Source organism: Chanodichthys erythropterus, chromosome 21, assembly GCF_024489055.1.
Source record: "Chanodichthys erythropterus isolate Z2021 chromosome 21, ASM2448905v1, whole genome shotgun sequence".
Lineage (NCBI taxonomy): Eukaryota > Metazoa > Chordata > Actinopteri > Cypriniformes > Xenocyprididae > Chanodichthys > Chanodichthys erythropterus.
In genome coordinates, this window is record NC_090241.1 from 28,707,759 (window position 1) to 28,727,424 (window position 19,666).

At 38.1% G+C, this 19,666-nt stretch overlaps 1 protein-coding gene across 3 annotated transcripts in view; it reads right to left on the reverse strand.

The window, feature by feature from the left end:
- Positions 1 to 19,666, reverse strand: part of pdzrn3b (PDZ domain containing RING finger 3b) — a 97,555-nt gene that overhangs the window by 48,973 nt on the left and 28,916 nt on the right. The window contains exon 2 of one of the 3 annotated variants that reach the window (XM_067373993.1): positions 7,366 to 7,416. The exons of the other annotated variants lie outside the window; for them this stretch is intronic. The gene's annotated coding sequence lies outside the window, so the exon portion shown is untranslated. The remainder of the gene's footprint in view (positions 1 to 7,365; positions 7,417 to 19,666) is intronic. 3 annotated transcript variants of the gene reach the window in all.

A 19,666-nucleotide genomic window follows, 5' to 3' on the forward strand; every position in this document is an offset into this window, starting at 1 on the left:
ATAATAACTTCACTAACTAGAAAGGCTCTGATGTTAGTCATTTCTCACAGTGATGGAGGTTAATACGGGCAACTAATGCAGTAACCTGACAACAGTCCTCCCTCTAAACCTGAAGAAAGCCATAAATTTCATGAAATCAACCAATGCTGATGGTGGAAAATCACAAATAAAACAAAATAAAACACTATTATTCTGTGGACTTCACTGTGCTTGATGTGAGTTCAGTAAGACACATTCTTGGTAAAGTCAAGAATTTATGAGCCAAACATTTCTCAAAGGGAAATACTTTTCACTTGCTGCGTTGATTGAATAACACTGGACAGTTCAATAATCACAAACCGTCAGCTCTTGCAGCGCTCATCTCAAATACATGTCCATCAGCTTTGAGTGATTATATCGCCCCTCGCTGGCATGGGTCAAAGGTTGGTGTGGATCATTACATGTGTGAGCACATATGAGTGTAACAAGCAGGAGGCAAAGATCAATGTCTGATCCAGATCAGTCTGTTAAGTCTTAACACAAGATTACGCCCAGTGCGCCTGCTGCGGTGAAAGAGAGCGCAGATCTAAATCACCCCAGAGACATGAAACAGGAAATGTGTGGACACTAATGATTCTAGTTATGCAGGCCAAATGTTCAGTCACGTGAGAAACAGACTTAAAAAAAAAAACCCACCTTTGTGAACATGAACATGTATGCTCAATATGATTGGACTCGGTGAAAGTTATCTACTCATCAGACTTAGTAAATTATGCAAAACCAATAAAAACTAGCAATAATGCATGTACTTCACAAATTCATCCTAGTCGAGTTTCACACTGAAGATTCATTTTTATATATAGGGATTTCGAAAAATTTGTATGTAAAAGGAACAGTTATAGGTAGGGATGCATGCATATAGTAATTTCATTTCGGATCATATAAAGTGATAATTAAAGATATTTTGAAGCCGATAACATGATATTTTGATATTTGATCTCAATGTAAATTTTTTTTGTTTAAAAAAAACAAAAAACAATGATTCTTGTTATAGTCTTTATGTGCTTCAATAATCCAAAAACTATGTAAAATGGATATTTTAAAATGATATAAATATAAATATAATTGTACTATATATATATATATATATATATATATATATATAAATAAAATAATGTATGTCAAATTGATTAATCGCAATTAATCGCATTAACAAAAGTTTTTGTTCACGTAATGTATATGTATACACACACAGACATATATATTTAATATATATAAATGTAATAATATACATACACATACATTATGTGTAAACAAACTTTTATGTTAGATGCAATTAATCGCAATTAATCATTTTGACAGCACTAATATATCAGGCTCTGAGTAATAAAATAGAATAAAATAAATTAATTAATACGCTAATAACAAGAGTCACATTTATCTGCCGATACAGACGCTTGCTTTTATATCGTGTATTTCTGCAAAGAGCTACTGCAATGTGAAAGAACAAGTGAGGTAATCCTTCTATCTGTGTAATGCTCAGTAGATAGCTTTTGAAAATGATACTTTAATACTGTACTTATCAGCGTCTTACAATGCTACTTATCCCTTCTTCCCCTTTCCCTAATTCCCCATGTGTCCAATTAACAAATTAACCACTATGCACCTTGATCTCTGCTTAGGTCTTGAGTGCAGTTAGTGCTGTGACCTCCGCAATCACAGTAATCCCCCTTTACACCCATACTACAGCCGCTTCCCATCCGGCAGTGCAGGGTGAACGTCAGGTGTGCTCCAGCAGATTAGTGCTAATCTGCTTTCTAATGAAAGCTGGGGTATACAGCAGGGGTGGACCACGGGCCTCATACCGCCTTTGAAGTCAGATCAGTGGGGTGGAATAAAAGGCATTCCCACTGATGGAGGGGATCCAGGGGGGCTGGAGCCTGACTCTAGACCTGACTCAAGGGCTGATAAGGCACGTCTGGGATTAGCAGATCCTTTTGCACCCCCTGCAACTCTTAATTTTGCCGTCTCGGTTTGCCTGTCTCCCTCTACCTTGGCTTTTAATTGAATTAATGTTGGAACGGGCGAGTTGTAGAACATCTCAAGATCTTTGATGTGCCCATAAAGGTATTTCTGAATGAAGATTATTTCTTGGATGACATCCAACTTCTTTTATAAAAGGTCAGTGAGAGAAAGAAAGGCTAAAGTAGAGAGAGAACATATATGGAGGAGGAGGGAAATATCAGAAAGCCAATGAGTGAAAGCCTAAACAGAGCCGAGAGCTGGCACAGAATGAAGGTCATAATAGTACAAAAACAGAAGGAAACCCAAGACCCTACAGAGACCACCGCAATAGACCCCATAACCAGAAGTATATCACTGGAAATGTAAATTGCAACACTAGCACACCATCTTAAATAACCTTAAACAATCCACCAGAGATTCCAAAGAAAACTCAGAAAAATTCCATCCTCCGTTCTCGTTCCCTACAAAGCGTACTTGTCTTAGACGCAGTGCACACACAGATGTGTGCTGCGTTACTGCACAAATGACTGTATTGCCCATATGCCTCGACCACTCGGTCAGCAGAAGAGGTCAAGCATCACATCTGCCACCTAACAGAGTCATCTCATTCACCTTCATGCATTTCTAAAATTAAATTGCCCTCAGCTGTTCTGTGCAATTTTTTTTTTTTTTACTTTTCCTTCCTCCTAAAAACACCCCTAACTTACTTACAACTTTTCAAGGAACAGTTCAGCAACAAAAAAAATAATTAAGTTCTCTTATTATTTATTCATTTCATGGTATTCCAAACCCATAAGCTGTTATTCATTCTGTGGAACAAAAAAAGAAGAATTTTGAAGCAACTAAGCTGCTTTTTCAATACAAGTAGTATTTTTAGTGACCTTGGGCTGTCAAGCTCAAAAGAATGCTATAAAAGCACAATAAAGAAGTTTAAATTATTATTTTTTCCTTAAGTCTTCTGAAATCGTTTTTTTGTGATGAATAGATCAAAATTTTAGTCATTGGTCTCTCTCAAGTCAGTATTTATGCAACTCCGTATTCATCTCTCAAATCAAATATTGCACATTCTGTAATTTATGGTTTGACAAAGTTTGGTCACAGTACAGCAAATGTTGTAGACATGTTTCTTTTGATTTTTCAAATTTCTCCTTGTTCAATGAAAAAAATTACATAAAAAAAAATAAAAATAAATAAAAAAAATAAATAGCATACAGGTTTGAAACGACATGAGGGTGAGTAAACAATGACAGAATTTTCATGTTGGGATGAACTCTCCCATTAACTTGAGGGATTCCAAAGCCCCAGTTCAGGGTTGATTCCTCAAACAAGACAGAAGGACAGATAAAGCAAAATATAGGGAGCTATCAGAGCTCAGCCAAAGACATCAAAAGCCTCTCCAATGTCCTTCCTCTCCACCAATGGCATTCTTGGTTTCTGTGTTTTGCTTCACATTTAAAATCTTCAATCCTCATGCTCCTGTACACAGTAAATTACAATCTTTGTACAGAAATAGAACAGGATGGATGCTATGGACTCGTTCTCGGAAATCAGAAGTGCTGGTCTGAGCAGAGCTGGATTGAGGGCACAGTGGAAAAACATGTAAGAAAAAACAGCTGACTTAAGTTTCATGTCAATCAGAGAAGAAACTGTCCATGAACAAGCCCAAGCCAGCTACAGTAAAAGAGTAAAAATATTACCTGACCTGAGGCATATACTTACTTCTAAAAGAACTAAGATTTTATTTCAAGAGAGGACAGAAATAAAGTTTTTATACAATATATACTGCACATCAGGGATTCTATTTTTTTCTTCTGTTTTTAACTTCACATCGTCTTAAAATCGCAGTACTCAATCTTAGAATTGGAGTTTGACATTATTTGTCTTTGATTTGGTACAACAAAATGATTTGCTGTTGTAGCACTTAAAGCAGTGGATCTTCACCTTTTTGACTTCAAGTAATGGCTGCTGAATATTCAAATATTTATTTAATTCATATATACAGTCAACTATACTGGGCCATCACTAATACATTACACCGACTACAAAAATGATGAAGAGAAAGAGAGAAAAATGAGCAAGTTCACATGAGTCTACCATGGCAGCAGATGGCTCGGACGGAGTGAGTTAATTATCTTCACTATGTGCACCACTAGGCCTCTTATTCAATCTCTTCTCACTACATACAAATACAGTCTCACATCTTCTATCCTGCTGATTCCTCTTGTTCTGCGGCCGTTTGCCTGGAGCTTTGAAACTCCTCTGAAGTTTGCAGGGTCGTTTGTTCGCCCCATGAATTGTTATTTTCACCCTCAAGTTCTTTGAGTTCTCCTCCTAATAAACCCAACCCAATCCATCATAATTCTATGCAAAGCTTCAGACATGTCCTCTCTACCCAGAGTACTGGAAGTTCAACGCCACATCTAGAGAAGCATGCAAGCAGGAAGTCCACATGCTGCCTGACACGCATGTCACTCATGCACTCTCCCATCAACCCCTACTCTCTGAGAAAACAAGACCAGTTCCAAAAACTACTGCTCAGCTGCCACTAGTTATCTTACATCATTGGAGCCCTTGCTCGGACATTTTATTTCTTTAACCATAATTTTCACTGTCACGGCCCAGACCAAACATTATAAACACAATTAGGTGAGGTGACCGTCTGTTCAGTTTTTACTCTGTGAGGATGTTTATGCCAAACTGGTTGACCGTGACTATTCTCAGAACATTTAGTTAAACAAATATAATCTAAAAAGTCTCTAAATACTGTGGAGTGAGTTGCCTCATTTGAGAAAACCTGCAAGGGTTGACTGCATTAAATTCTACACTAATAACAAAAATAAATATGTTGGTACGATGGAACAAAAATAAAAAATCACAGCAATTAACGAAGCATTTTTGGTCTGGAAAAGACGCATTTTGGTTTGGAAAGCAAAATAAGTCTGGGTGAGGCGTGATAGCTTTGTGGCATTAAGACGTTGGTAAACAGGAAAACGTCCTTTTCTAATCCAAGATTCAAATATTAAGTTCCAAGTGGATCATTGATGTGGGTGGTTTCATCCATAAAACAATACATTTAAAGAAATTAAGAAAGTTGGCAGGATTTTACTAAACTACCCATAACAAACTGCTAGTTGTAGCTATTTACAAAACTAAAACTAATAAAGCAGAAAAATAGACAAAGAGGTAGAACTGTCCTGAAGCTTACAGTGACCTCACCAAGTAGGACACAATTCAGGATCAACATCTTTGTTGGTCCTGGAACCACATTAATCAATTTAGACTTTAGGGTTAGGTTTTATGGTTGGGGTTAGGGTTAAGGCTGAGGTTTGGGCTTCTTATCAACCTATCATTTGGTATAAAGAGTAGTTATTGGTTATGGTTAGGACTATGTCTGTTTGACAGCAATGTAGTTCCAGAACCAACAAAAGATGTTGATCCAGGAGCACAAACTACTTGGCAAAATCAACTTTCCTAAAATACCATTTAACACTATTGGAGAAAGCAAAATTGGATTATATGGTCAAAATCAACATGAAATGGCATTCAAACTCCATTCTACTTCCACTGTGTAGTGCATTTAAAAGAAAAATATTCAAAGAGAGAGAGAGACAGACTAATAGATGGATCAACAGATAGATTAATGGATAGGTAGATAAATAAAAGAATGGGACTTGATTTTATCCAATGGAAATTGAATGAACTGTGAAAGTGGTCTACAAGATCGCTATAGGGAAGGAGTTGGTGGCAGCCGAAACGGAAAATGGTTTCAAAGGCGGATTCAAGATGAAAAATGTTCATAAAAGGCATCTAAATAAAATAAATAAATAAAATGCATTGCTCAGATCTGATTTTTTTCTTTAGCTGTTCACATTGTTGTTTTAAATGTGGCCAATATCAGATTTCAGTGTGAACAGATCATGGTCCTGGACTGACCCGCATACGCAAAAGAATGATAAAAAGGCATCACGCAGCACACTGTCATAAGGAATTAAACATGTTGGACATTAAAGTAAGCAATTACGAGTTTATTTATAGTGTGCTCTGCCATGGAAGCCAGCGAATTTGTGCGCAGGCAATAAAAAAACAAAACAAAAACAAAGATGAGGAAGTAGAAAAAGAGCAGATTTTCTAAACATTTATGATACAAGCCCTCATGTTTTACTTGTATAGAGCTGTCACTGTAATACTTATGAGTCTGATACATCACTGTCCTGATTCGCAACTGTCTTGATAAGTTCAGGTACGTAAAATCTGACTCCCATGAGCACAGAATTGTGATGAATGTTGATCTAGAGTGACGTAAAAGTCGCATGAATTCCGGTTTGACTGTTCAGACTGAGGTCGCATTGCAAAACATCCAACCTGTATCGGATTTAGGACCACATATGGAAGTGGCCCAAATTGGAACTGAAAAGATCAGATTCCATGTGGTTTGTGCTGTTCAAAAAAAACTGATTTGAGTCACATGGGGGCAAAACCAAAAATTAGGATTTGGGTCACATTTACCTGAAGTCTGAACCAAGCCTAAGTCTCACTCAATCTCACCACCTTCCTGTCTTTCTCCTGTCCACCTCCAGACAGCAGAATGGTGTTTTTTTTTTTTTTTGTCCTCCCTGTTCTGAAGGCCTCTTATCTCTCTTGCTTTCCAGCGAAGCATGTCTTCCCAGGTAGCGTCTGGTTGAGATAACGTTAGCCAGGCAGTGAGCGCGTGTGCAGCTGCATGAGGAGACGAGGGTCTCTGAGTCTGAGGTTAAGTGCTCAGCATAATGCACCTCGTGACCTGTTGCTCGCCGGTCTCAGACTCACACAACTAGTGCTTTCACTCTCTCTCTCTTTTGGCCCTAGAAACAAGAAGCGCACTTACCCTCTCAAAGCCATGACTAAAAGGCCTGCTCTCGTTCTTTTATCCCTCAAATCCTGACACATCGTTTTCATTGAGTCCAAGTATTCCCCTGACAATTTACCTCCACCGTATCACTTTGACGGCAATTACAAAAAAAAAAAAAAAAACCCTGGGAAGCTTTTTAACTGACGATTAGGCAAACGAGATGGTCAACACAGGTTAAGGATCTATTATGGCTATGCCAGTGGTGGTCGGGAAAGATTACAAGTGGTTAAATGGCTCCTTTCTGCAAAAAGCAGAGGAACAGAGAGAAATGATGGTATCAACTCACGTCCGCAAAGGAGCTTTGTTTGCCTGACAGCAGGATTACAAGATAGTGGAGAGGTGGGAGGGAAAGCTTAGCTCTCGATGTTTCAAAAGATATAACTGCTCAAGGGTTTGTCAAAACAACATAATCCAGGGTATATTACACATCTGCAGGGTGAATAAAGTGCAACAGAAACTCAATGGCTACTTACATGGAGGATTGCACACTTTATAGGTGAGAAGATTCAGATTTCAAGTCTTACCTGGGGACAGAAAAACAGAAAGAGAGACGAAAAAATATTAATAAACAAATGACAATTCATTTTATATCACAACACTGTTAAATGCTTGATTCTAATTGGCTGTCAAAGTTCCAAGTCTGTTGACCACACAGATATGACATTACATCACTCTAAAACCACCTGTACTCAATATTAGAATGCAATATTTCACTTAGATTTAAATGTACATTAAGATAAGAAAAACAGAAATATAAATATAAATCATGTAAAGTAACATTACTACTACATTCTGGCAAACAGAAAAGAGTAATTCAAAAATATATACCTATTTTATTACATATATAAGGTTTTGAGTTCAGCATGGTCACACATACTCTAGTAAGTTTTACAGTTCTTATTATTTTTATTTAGGTATAACTAATTATAGTTTCTGTCACAAGCATAATATGTCAACAACAGAAAAAAAAAATGTCTTCTGCATTTAATACCCCAAAAATGCTGGGTTGTTTCAAACCACACTCGTGTCAAATATGGACAAACCCAACCATTGGTTTAAATTTATAAATAAATGTTTGACCCAAACATTGGTTGAAACAACCCAGCATTTTTTATAGTGTGCAAAATATGAATATTTTAAATTGAAATCATCTCATAGTCTCAATTCATTCATTCATTGAAGCAAAAGCTAGATTTTCAGTATTTATGAAGAATATTTGACATAATACATTTACATATATCTGTTTTGTTAAAAAAACTCCAAACCCTAAGGGTTAGGAGTTTCTTTAAAACACTAGACTTAAGCATGTGCAATAGTAATAGTGAATCTTGCCTTAGCAAACAGCACTAACAATAGCACTTTTCTATTGATGAAGTTTGACTGTAAAGCATTAGTGTGCTGCAGTATTTGGAGGGTCTGTTTTTATGCTGGTGTTAAATGCACGCTTGTTGGCAGTACAGCAGGGGGCTGGAAGAGTATGAAGGGCACAGTGTTTGCCTTATTTGGGGATGACTGGCTGTGTTTAATGAAGGACACTGGCCTTTACAGAGCTGGCCGAGGGAAACTTCACAGAAAGGTATGCGAATACACACAGAGGTTTTCAGGTTTTCTATTTGTCAATTGTAAATCTTACACTGAAATTCCTACCTTCCTACCTAATTCCTCTTTGCTTGCTCTCACAGCACAATATAAAATATACATGCTGTGCAAAATCCCACAGGAAAGAATGAAAAAAAAATCTCAAGAGATCTCTTTAATGTTCCAACTATTTCTCAGGTGACATTTAGAGCAAACAGCGGCTTTGCTCAAGTATCCTGCTACTCAGATGTGAGAAAAAGACCCTTTAAAGCTTCAGAATAGATCTCAAACTGTGCTTAGATTTGTCAAGTCTGTAAAAGCCAGATATTCCTAATTATATACTTAATATATAAAAAGACCAAATTATCTGACTGTCTATGCGGTCTACATTTAATTTCTAGCTCTATACTCTTACTTCATGTTAACAATTGCCTTAACTGTGCATATTTTTATTTCTCCTAAAGAATTTAGAAGAAACATCTGAGGTTACAAAAACAATTCCAAAGTCTCTTTAGTCTTGGAAGAGCAACATCTGAGCCACAAAACTTTGCTCTGGGAATGTTCAACAACACGCAATGTAGAATCTTATATTAATTTGCAGATCTACTATTAGCATTCCAGTGTACACACTCACACCGAGGCAGGTGACTGCACATGTAATGGAGTGTGTCAGCAGATGTCACATTAACAGCTAACTCTATGAGGACGATAAAGGCACTGGAACACTCTTGGTTCGGGTCAATGCAGTGACTGCAGATTACTATTGAGCTTTTTGTTTAACAGACATTAGGTCACCAGTACTCTCAAACCGCTGTGTCCTCTGTTAATAAAATATAGTTTTTCCAAAGTCAAATAATGCACAAAGAGAATGTGTAGGATTTTTTTTTCTTTTGAAGAAGTGTTCAATTGCAACACCAAAATTAATTTTTAAAACATTTTTAAGAAGAGAAAGGGGACAATTTCAAGGCTGTTGAATCTCCAGATAACAGCAGGAAAACACATAAAACCTGAGAATAGTAAACAAATAGTGACCTGTAAATGTTACATTTCATCAAGCTCACTTTTTTGGATACATGTCTCACTACTACTACTACTACTACTACTACTACTACTACTACTACTACTACAGAGACGGAGACAGAGACAAAGACAGATAGAAATGATGAGCAGTTCATTTTCTCTAGTTATACTATGACTGAACTGAATAAAATCTGCATTTCAACACTATTCCACATGTGAGGAAATAGTTCACCTATAGTAAAAGTACAGTAACTATGATAGTAATCGACTCCAAACTGTTGAAGTACTGAAAAATGTAATGTAGCCTAGTAATTCAATATTACTTATGATTACTGGATAATGGATATATTTGAATCAAAATTTGATTTAACTACAAAAATGTACATCCTACAGGAAATAAATCAGGAAATAAATTCACTATAATATAATATATGCACAGTAATATTCCAAAATAATATTATATATATAATATATGCTTTTTAAAAATGTTTTTTAATCACTTTATAGAAATAGCACTAATAAAAGTCCAATCCAAATATTTAGAGTAAAACATAACTAGAAAAATATCTATCCATTATAGAAATAAAATAAAATAGAATATAATATAACAAGCAAAAAAAAAAAAAAAAATCAGTTTATGTTAGTAAACAGTAGACATGGCGATATACGGTAATATGATATATCACGATAATGAACATGCACGGTATCGTTTCTGTGGGCACTTCAAAATACTGTAAATAATTCTTTATTACAAATTATTTCAATTTTAAGTGCATTTTAAGAATACTTTTCCATTCCAACCAGTTAAAATGTATGGTGTGTCAAATAGGCATGCGCACTCTGATGAAAACAACCCTAACACGGATGCTCGGCATGGCGGAACGAGTGAAGGAGACAGGCTGAATGAAAATACACTTTCACTCTCTGACAGCAGATGACACTGAACAGCAGAAATGCAGCAGTTACCTTGGTAACCCCGTAAACAAAGGAGCTGTGCTACTTTGTTTCTGAACAGTATTTAAATATTCCAAACAGCCAAACAGATATTCGTATTCACTGTGGTGTTCATCACAGCACATATATAGTAAACAGAAATTAGAAAATATAATGTATTTATTATGAGAATAAAAATGAGAATTTCAACCCCATTCCTCTTCTCTTGACCTGTTGTAATATTACACAAAGCAACATACCATAAGACTATAGAAATGTACAGAGTCACATAGAGAGCTGAGAGTGTAATGGAGACATGCACCGCTGGCGCGCCATGTCTGTCCACGGGTTTAAATTTAGCCTGGATCAGTCTATCTCAGACATTTGAAAGGAGTATTATCATCTCCACCGGACGAGACGTTACTGGACAAATTATACTTTGAACATTGCCTCTGCAAAGAGAAGAAATCCAGTTATTATGTCTAGACATGAAGTGAACATTTTGAATGGCAAAGAAAGCCTCAACTAAATTTAAAAAATGGTGTGTAATCATTCCAAGATGCCTGCCAAGTGATAACGTCTTTTTACATGAGAAATCCATGTCAGTTTAAACAATAGTGTCTCCCAGCCTTTATGAGATTTGTGTTTTACATCAAAGTACACTCTCCGAAGTGTTTGTTTACTAGCCATTTCTCATTTCCTGCGGCACCTTCCTGTTGTCAGTGCGCCGCTATCTCTTCTATAATTGTACGTTATTATATAGACGAGATAAAGGTGAGTGAAGTAGCGACGCTGCCTCTTGCGTAAACATTTGGATGTGATTTTTGCCTCTTATCTAACCTTTGCTGGTTGCTCTCTTTTCACTCTCTCTCATGGTCTCGCAGCATGTGAGCGTGTGTGTTTTGGAGCGCAGAGGGGGCCTGGCTCTAGCCTGGTCTTAACAGACTGAGTGGAGTCATTGCAGCTGTTTCGGCCCGGCCACAAAGGGGAGCATTTAATTGGTACTGAATGTAGGGACAGAGGCTTTCAATTTGGTCAGGGCTGTAGAGACACGCACTCTGCTTGCTGTGTGTGCGTGTTTTGTTTTGTTACGTTTGTCCTACCTTCTCATATAACACACTACAACCCCCCACAAAGCCTTGAGAGCCCCCCACCCCCCACATACAACAAGCTATAGCACAGACATGCACAACAAAACAGAAACAGTTTCAACCGGTGCAGCGGTTAATAATTGCGCTGCATGCGTTAGGGTTTGTAAAATGAGGGCTGTTAAAGTAAAACTGGACAGGACAGCTGCACATCCAACGACTGTTTCTGATTTTCTATCCAAAATATCTTTGTTTTGACTGTTCTTTGGGATTGGGAATGTGGTCTGCCAATAGTTTTACAAGGTTTCATTGTCTATTTATAAATAGACATAATAGTGTAATCATTCAGTCGGGGGGCATTAAATGGATAATGTGAGGTTATATTAACCCCCCGACACCCCCCCATGACATTTCTCTTTTTAAACCCAACTCTCGGAAAACAATGGAAAACTTTTCATTAATATGACACAGAAAGGCTGGTGAAATTTTATGATTCGGTAACATTGTCAAACATCATATGGAGTTAATTTGAGGCTTTGCTGTAGGTAAGAGAAGAAGAGATACTCAGTGATGTGATAAAAGTCTTTTTAGGAGCTCAGCGGCCTGTAAGTAGCAAACAAACAACACTAAACGTACCCTACAAGTCTTTTTCTCTTTCATTCCCTTAAATGCGGGACTGTTTAACTGTCCTGATGAGATTGTTTGTTTCAATGACCCCTCCATTTGAGAAAGTAAGAGAAACATACATACTTACAATTCAAATAATAAACCCACAGTGTGGGACACTGACAGACAACTATAGACTGGGACCATTTTTATGGTCTTGCAAACACAGAGGTGGTCATTTTTCCTAGCCAGAGGCTGAAAGAGGGCCACTGGTATGCTAACTTGCAAATCAGGATAAAGCATATATCTCTAAACCTGGAGAAAGTGTTGGGGAAAGTTACTTTTGCATTACAATACTGCGTTAGTCCCTAAAAAAAGTAACTAATTGCGTTACTTTTTTTGCTTATTAGTATGATTGAATTAGATCATTGAAGGTCAGCAGCAAAGACAACATTAATAAATTGAGATTAAATAATTTATTATTTCACTGTTTTTATTCGTTTTGAGGAATACTGAATGTTTTCGTGCAAATGAGATGAGTAAATACATGTTCACATTTAGTCTAGAACTACAATAACCATCATGTTCACACAGCGCACACAACACCTCTTCACTTTATTTCTCTCAACATGGGGACAGGAGAGCTGTCAGTCAATAAATGTGAAAAAGTAACTTGCGTTACTTATTTGAAAAAGTAACTTCGATATTTTGATGTAAATTGAAAAAGTAATGTGTTACTTTACTAGTTACTTGAAAAAGTGATCTGATTACGTAACTCAAGTTACTTGTAATGCGTTACCCCCAACACTGCCAGGAGAAAGCTATCATTTAGCATTCACTTTCATTTCAATGGATGGACAAAGAAGTACTCACACGAAATCTGCCATATATGTTCATAGGAACCACATAACTTTGAGCCATCTGATTAGTAAAAAGTGTAAGCTTAAGTCGCTCTTATGCTCACATAAGTAACAGCCAACACTGCCTTAACAATGAGGTAAGTAAACTAGGAGAATGAAAACATTACAGTGTTTTTAGGTTATGGTGAATATTTGTTAGCGAACTGTGTTTTCCTTGGGTCCTGTATCTAAATAACGGAGGGCATCAAGACAACTGCCGGCAGAGAACGAGAAAAGATCTCACATGGCTTAACAGCCGATGTTCAAAAAAACAAGAGCGTGAAACCGCAAAGCCTCCAGCTAACGTTTGCACCGCTTTATTTTCGAATTGCATCTGGAGATGTTTAAATGTTATTAAAATGTGTGCAGTGTGAGGACAGATCAGGTTACGTTCACCAAAAAAAAAAAAAAAAAAAACAAAACCTGGTGAGAGAGTCCTGGGGATGCTGTTTCTTTCAAACGAATGAGAAAAACGGAGGTGGGTGAGGAGGAGACAGCGATGAAAAAGAGGAAAGGGAGAAAGAGAAAACGAGGGGTGAAGACTCTGACAGGAGTTCTCTGTGAGTGTCTCTGCGTGGCTCATGCCAAGAAAAACAAGGCTCGAGAAAGGTTGGGAATCTGATTTCAGCCGAGAGCTGTGGCAGGAAACGCTGTTCCTCCGGGGGGAGGGGTGCAGATCCACAGCCATGGAGCTCTCCCAAAATCTTTTCTCCCCAAAACACCTCTGTTTCTTCCTCTCTCAAAAGCTCGTTCATTCCCATTTTCTCCAGGTCAGGACCACAGTTTATCATCCAGTCTCTGTATCTTCTCAGACTTTCCAGGTCTAGGGTTCAGGCCAAAAAAGCTTTGTCTAGGAGGTATCACATTTCACACTTGCGCTTGCTTACAGGGTGAAGGGCAATGAAAACCAGGTCCCACATGTCTCGAGAAGGTCGTATTAGTTAAATCTAGCATTGCTAGCAAAGGGCACTATCTCCATCTGGATCACATAACCAGCACAGTTGACGACAGAAGGAAGGGTTAGAAATTATCAAACTGCTCTTATGGATACAAGAGAGCTAGATTCACACACTGGCTAAAGAAGCAATCCCAAAAGGATGTCCGCTTTTTGTGGTCTAAATGTGGTCGTAATGATGCCAGATGTGGCCAATCAAGACCATGGACTGCTGTGGCACAGCATTCAGCTGCAAATACAGCTGTGCTGATCCTTCTTATTTTTCCCCCCTGACTCCTCCCTCCATCTCTTCCGTTCAATCCTTGCCTTCTCTTCTGGTCTGTCCATGCAGTCATTTAACAAAATATTTCATTCTGACAATGGATTTGGGTAAAATGTGGCCATTATGGTGACTTATGTCCACTTTGGAGCTGCAGATTTGGTGGGGAGGGATTATGCTGATCTCTTTTGCAGAATACAGGGAAATAGAGCTATAAAACTAACCTGTCTCTGATTAGCACCATTCCAGAGCAGGACACAGGACCTAAAAACAGTGTGACATTGATGAGGTGAGGACGACATCTGTCCAAAAGGAAATGGATCAAATGTCCCCAGGAAGAATCGTGTTGACACTTGTAAATATTTCGTCGCACAGCATATCATGGATAATATTCACTTCTGGAATACTGGAAAGAGACAAGACAAAGGACAGAATGTATGTGGATCCAATGTCCAGCACATTTGGTCCACATGCATTGTGTCCATTGGCTGGTCTTTCAAGCTTTTAAAAAGGTATGATACATAGTAGTTTAGGTAGGCAACACCATGAATAAAAGATAATCTCCATCACTATAATTAAATAGCTTTTCAAAGTCAAGTCACCTTTATTTATATAACACTTTATACAGATTGTTTCAAAGCAGCTTTACAGAGATCATCTAACTACTTTTACTATGAAAAACTGTCTTCCTTGCCTCTACACTCTTTAAATGTGCAATAATTTGTCACTTGGGTAATACCCTCAAAGGGACATCTTTGCACCTTATCTTATTTACCCCTAAGAGGTACATGGTAGCACTTTAAGGGTACATTTTACTACTCTAGGGGTACTAATATGAACCTTGTAGGGGTAGATAAGGTACAAATTGGCCCCTCAAGGGTATTGCCACAGTGACAAGCTGTTGTACCTCTAAAGTTCTTCAATTTTTGCAACTTTTTGATAGTGTAAGATAATGTCTTTTGCAGAAAACTCTCAGTCCGAGACATCTCTCACATTTTTTTCCCATGAGAGCCAATGCACTTATACAGGGGCCGCACAAGAGTCTCTCTGTTTGTGGCCTCTGTAAGGAGCTAGGGTCTGCTAGGCTCCAAGCTAGCATGAATGTGGACATTTAAAAAAAAAAAATAATAAAATCTTCACAGACTTGGCCATAATTAAAACCCCATGTCACAAGCAGCAGGCTGGGGGTTTGCAGCAGCCCGTCGCTGGTGAGGAACACATGCTGTAAACAAACACAAGAACCAGAGTCAAAAAGCCATTGAGCTAGGGTCTGCTAACCACAGAATGAAGCTAAGGGTTCAGAAAAGTGACAGATGCAACATGTTGATGCTCTGCTTTTCGCATTATACTGTTGATAAGCCCTTCCCAGAAGATTGCGCTTTTTTAAACTTTCAGAAAACAGCTGTAAGCATGTGTGCAGATGCATTCCAATTCAAAGCGACTGGATTCACTAGAACAACAGGATGGCGATTTGTTAAACATGTCAGAAGCACAGGCCCAACTAAGACATGCCAGTAACCGAGGTTGGCTAATAATAAAATCTGTTAATGAGCAGTCAGCAGGCTTCTCAGATGTTCACGAGCATCAGCCATGCCAAAAGACTGAACCGTGTCATTGGTGGTTATCAGCATAAATCTACAAAGTAAGGCATGCATGAGGATAATATTACACAGCGTGCCAGTGTGCCCTCTTCAAACGTATTGGCTTTCTAGTGTTGGTGACTGCTACTGGGAGAAGGTAGAGTAGCTTGTTTCTCATGACAAGACCTGAAGCCTGATAAATTACACATCTCAGAAGTCAGAACCTTAATATGTTAATGTGGATGAAATAGCGCACATGCCAGCTGGGATATCAAAGCACATGACGGCACTCAGAAATCTAGTGCAAAGGATCAAAGGTTTGATCGAACAAATATCGAGCTCTGTTTGAACATGGATACTCATGAGAACTGAGCCTAGCAAGCTAGCCTTATATCCACACATCAAACCATAGTAAATCTCTTTTAGATTTAACAGGATATTGACCTGTAGACCAAAAAGATGTTCTAGTAGTTCATAGAAATTACACATCTAAGAAACAGATAAATTTGATGTTTTGAAAGATTGAAACACTGCTTTTATGGGTTGACTATTCATGTCAAGACTAGAAAGCAACAAATTAACTGTCTGTCATCCATTTACAATGGACGTTGCTACAGTGGGGGGTTCGAATGTTTGAAATGCAGCAGCTACAAGAGAAAACGCAAAGGAAGAAACGTCAGTGTCTGTATAACACTGACCTCTGGGCCCACCTTGTAACCTCAGTTCAAATGTCATCTCTATTCAAACATCCCATGAACATGACAGTGCAAGAAATCAGGCCTTGTTCAGGCAGGCAACAAAAAAATCTGTTGAGTGTACATGTAGTCTGAACAGGGGGGAAAATATTTGATTTTCACTAGGCCAATCCAATGTTCTTCCATCCTGGTTCACAGAAGTTAATATATTTAATCTAATAAAGTATCTAAATCAAAATAAATGGCAATTCAAACATCCATCCATCCACCTATATATCTATCCATCCATCAATCTCTCTATTGCCTATTAGTCATCAAAATTCAATATCTCAATCTTTCAGGGAGAAATTCAATTCAATTTTCAATTTTCATTTTAATTCTACTGAATTGGAATTTAAAAGGTATTCTCGGTTAAATTCTGAATGGCTCACAAGCCTTGATTTCAGATTTCCATATTCTCCTCATGATGGTGCAACATGCCTTGCTGAAGTCTCACACATGGTGAACCTTATGACAACAAATGTGGAACGTGCTAGCAAAAGTGACTAAAAGTGACAAAAACAAAGTGCCTGTTTAAAAAAAAAAAAAAAAAAAAAATTCCCCTGCAGCTGTTAACTCAACCAAATGGACTGTAAGTGTCCATGAATGTAGGTCAAGAAACAGAACAACAATAACACAAAAGAACGCAAACACAAAAGTGATTTCATGGATAATACGCAACACATCTCCTGACCTAAGTTAGGTTTAGATAGCATGAAATTCATATAAAACAAGTGCTGGGTGGGGTGGTCGGTCAGTTTCTAGGTGTCCAAGATGACTTAGCTTCAAACACAGAGGCCACCCACCAGAAAAAGCTTAAAACTAGTCTGGAATAAATGATGTTAATGTACCTACAGCAAAGCCAAAAATAAGATCATCTGCTTCTCCTATTAAAAATGACTCGGCAAAGAGCTGTCTTCGCTCCAGCTGGACGTAAACTAGTGCGGTCATAACTCAGGCCTTCCACTGAGCCTGGCAAAGTCAGACCACATGAGATGTCAACTCAGCAGATATGTAAATCAAAAGAGTGAAAATCGTTAAATGAGAGAAAAAAAAAAGTCAGAATATTTAATTTACATGTTACGTTTTCAGTCCATGCTGTGAATGCCGGCAACAGATGGAGCGGAGGCTGGTCTGCTAATGAAATTAAAGGCAGTAATCTGTGCGTGTGAAGTAGTCGATGCTTCATGTTCTTTTCCTCACACTGACGGCTGGGCTGTTCATTAAGATTTATGGGTTCCTGAGGGGGGAATGGTTGAACTTTTGCGTGAATCTAAATCATGACTGAAACAGTAAGTTGCTAATTGGGAAAACAGAAATGGATGATATTTTTCTTAACTGTGTACAGCTTTGTGGTTACTAATGTAGGCTGAAGGTCCCAAACATTATGCCAAATGCGGAGGAATTGCGTATTGAAGATGACTGGACTATTCTCATCTGGGCCATTAACAGAGCCAAATAACAGTGAGATAAATAACAAACACAATAGACTTAAAAAAGGAAAGATATTAAAAGTTAGACTTAAAAATAAATAAATAAATAAACAGTTTTTAATGTGCATCTAGAAAGTCATTCAATAATTATGTGCATGTACTCTTAGTGAATATTTGTATTTATTTATTTTTCATTTTCTTCAAATCTTGGAATTTTCATCCAGAATATTTAACGGGATATCCCAAAATTCACATAAAAATATGTGGACTGAAACTCCTTTTTTTTTTAAACAAAAATGATAAGTGCATACTTAGAGAAAATATTGTCTAAAACACAAGACACAAGTAAACTCACAAATAAAAACATGTGGGCAACTTCTAGGCCTACTTTAGGGCTGAGCCAACATGGAAATCACACTTTTCCAGTTCAAGTACTTTATAGTGTCTTGCAGTCTTCTGTGTGACTTACAGCCACTTGCCTGGGTCCCACCTCCAGCACTAAGTGAGCAGCATGTGTTGGTAATTTGCAGGCAGTTGATGTTGATTAGTGCAGGCATGACATCTCTGGACCTCAGCTGTTATTGTGTACAAGGAGAGAAGCCCCTCTCAATTAGCTGCAGCATGTTAGCAAATCAGAGTTTACAAGACCTCTAGGAACACCTAAGTCTTTGGCGAGAATAATGGGGGTAGAGAATTTCAATCTGAAAGTCCATGATCTTCAGAAAAGAAGCTGCTGGTGGTGATCTACAACTAAAATAAAATTATATTTCACAAAAATATTTAAATAATCATAAAATTATTATATCAGATGATATTAAATTATATGTAGAACTGAAATTGATCATTATCAGTATCTGATAAACTTCACTAATATCTGCAAAATCATGAAGCTGAAAGAGTGACTAATTTTTTTCCCTCCTATGTCTGATTGTCATGTTGTTTTCATTGCTCTAGGCTGAAACCCTTTGAAAGTGAATGAGGTTTGATTCCTAAGAGAGATAGACAGTCTACATGAAAGCTCAGTTCCCACTCCCACTGTTTAGATGTGATAACGTCACATTAAGTCATTTGGAGCCGAACCCCTCAGCTTTGTAAATGTAGAGTGATGCATAATCCTTCGTTTTTTGCTCTATTTGCATGAAGATAAGATCCTGATTTAATAAACCGGACTTGACATGTTGAGCGCTTATGTGGAAGCTTTACGCTTGATGGCTCAAAACATTTCCGTTTGCTTTATTTTCCATCCAGCTGTTTGCGTGAGTGTGCTTTTGCAGCAAGGCTCATGAGAACCTGCATTTGTGGCAGAACATCAAACGGACTTGCTACGTCCCATTGGGGCCAGGCTTGCCTCTGAAGTGGACCCAGCCCCACTAGGCTTTCCCTTCCCCTCAAACCACTTCCTCTTTGGCTTGGAGAACCTCTGCCCAGTCCATAGGGACAAGACTCAATGACATCTCCATCCCTATTGCTCCAAGACTTTGCCTTACATCAGTAACATTCAGCCTTTCTCCTTGTTCCAAGTCTTTGTGACCAGCTCACGGCTGGAATATGAGTAAGACTCATGGTCAACAAGTTACCCCTTCATTCCCCAACCTCCCTCCCTCCCTCCCTCCGTCACTGGCACTCAGACCTCTTCTGATAGACAGATAGCGTGAAGGTCATCCTCAGAGAACAGAGGCTCCGGGCAAG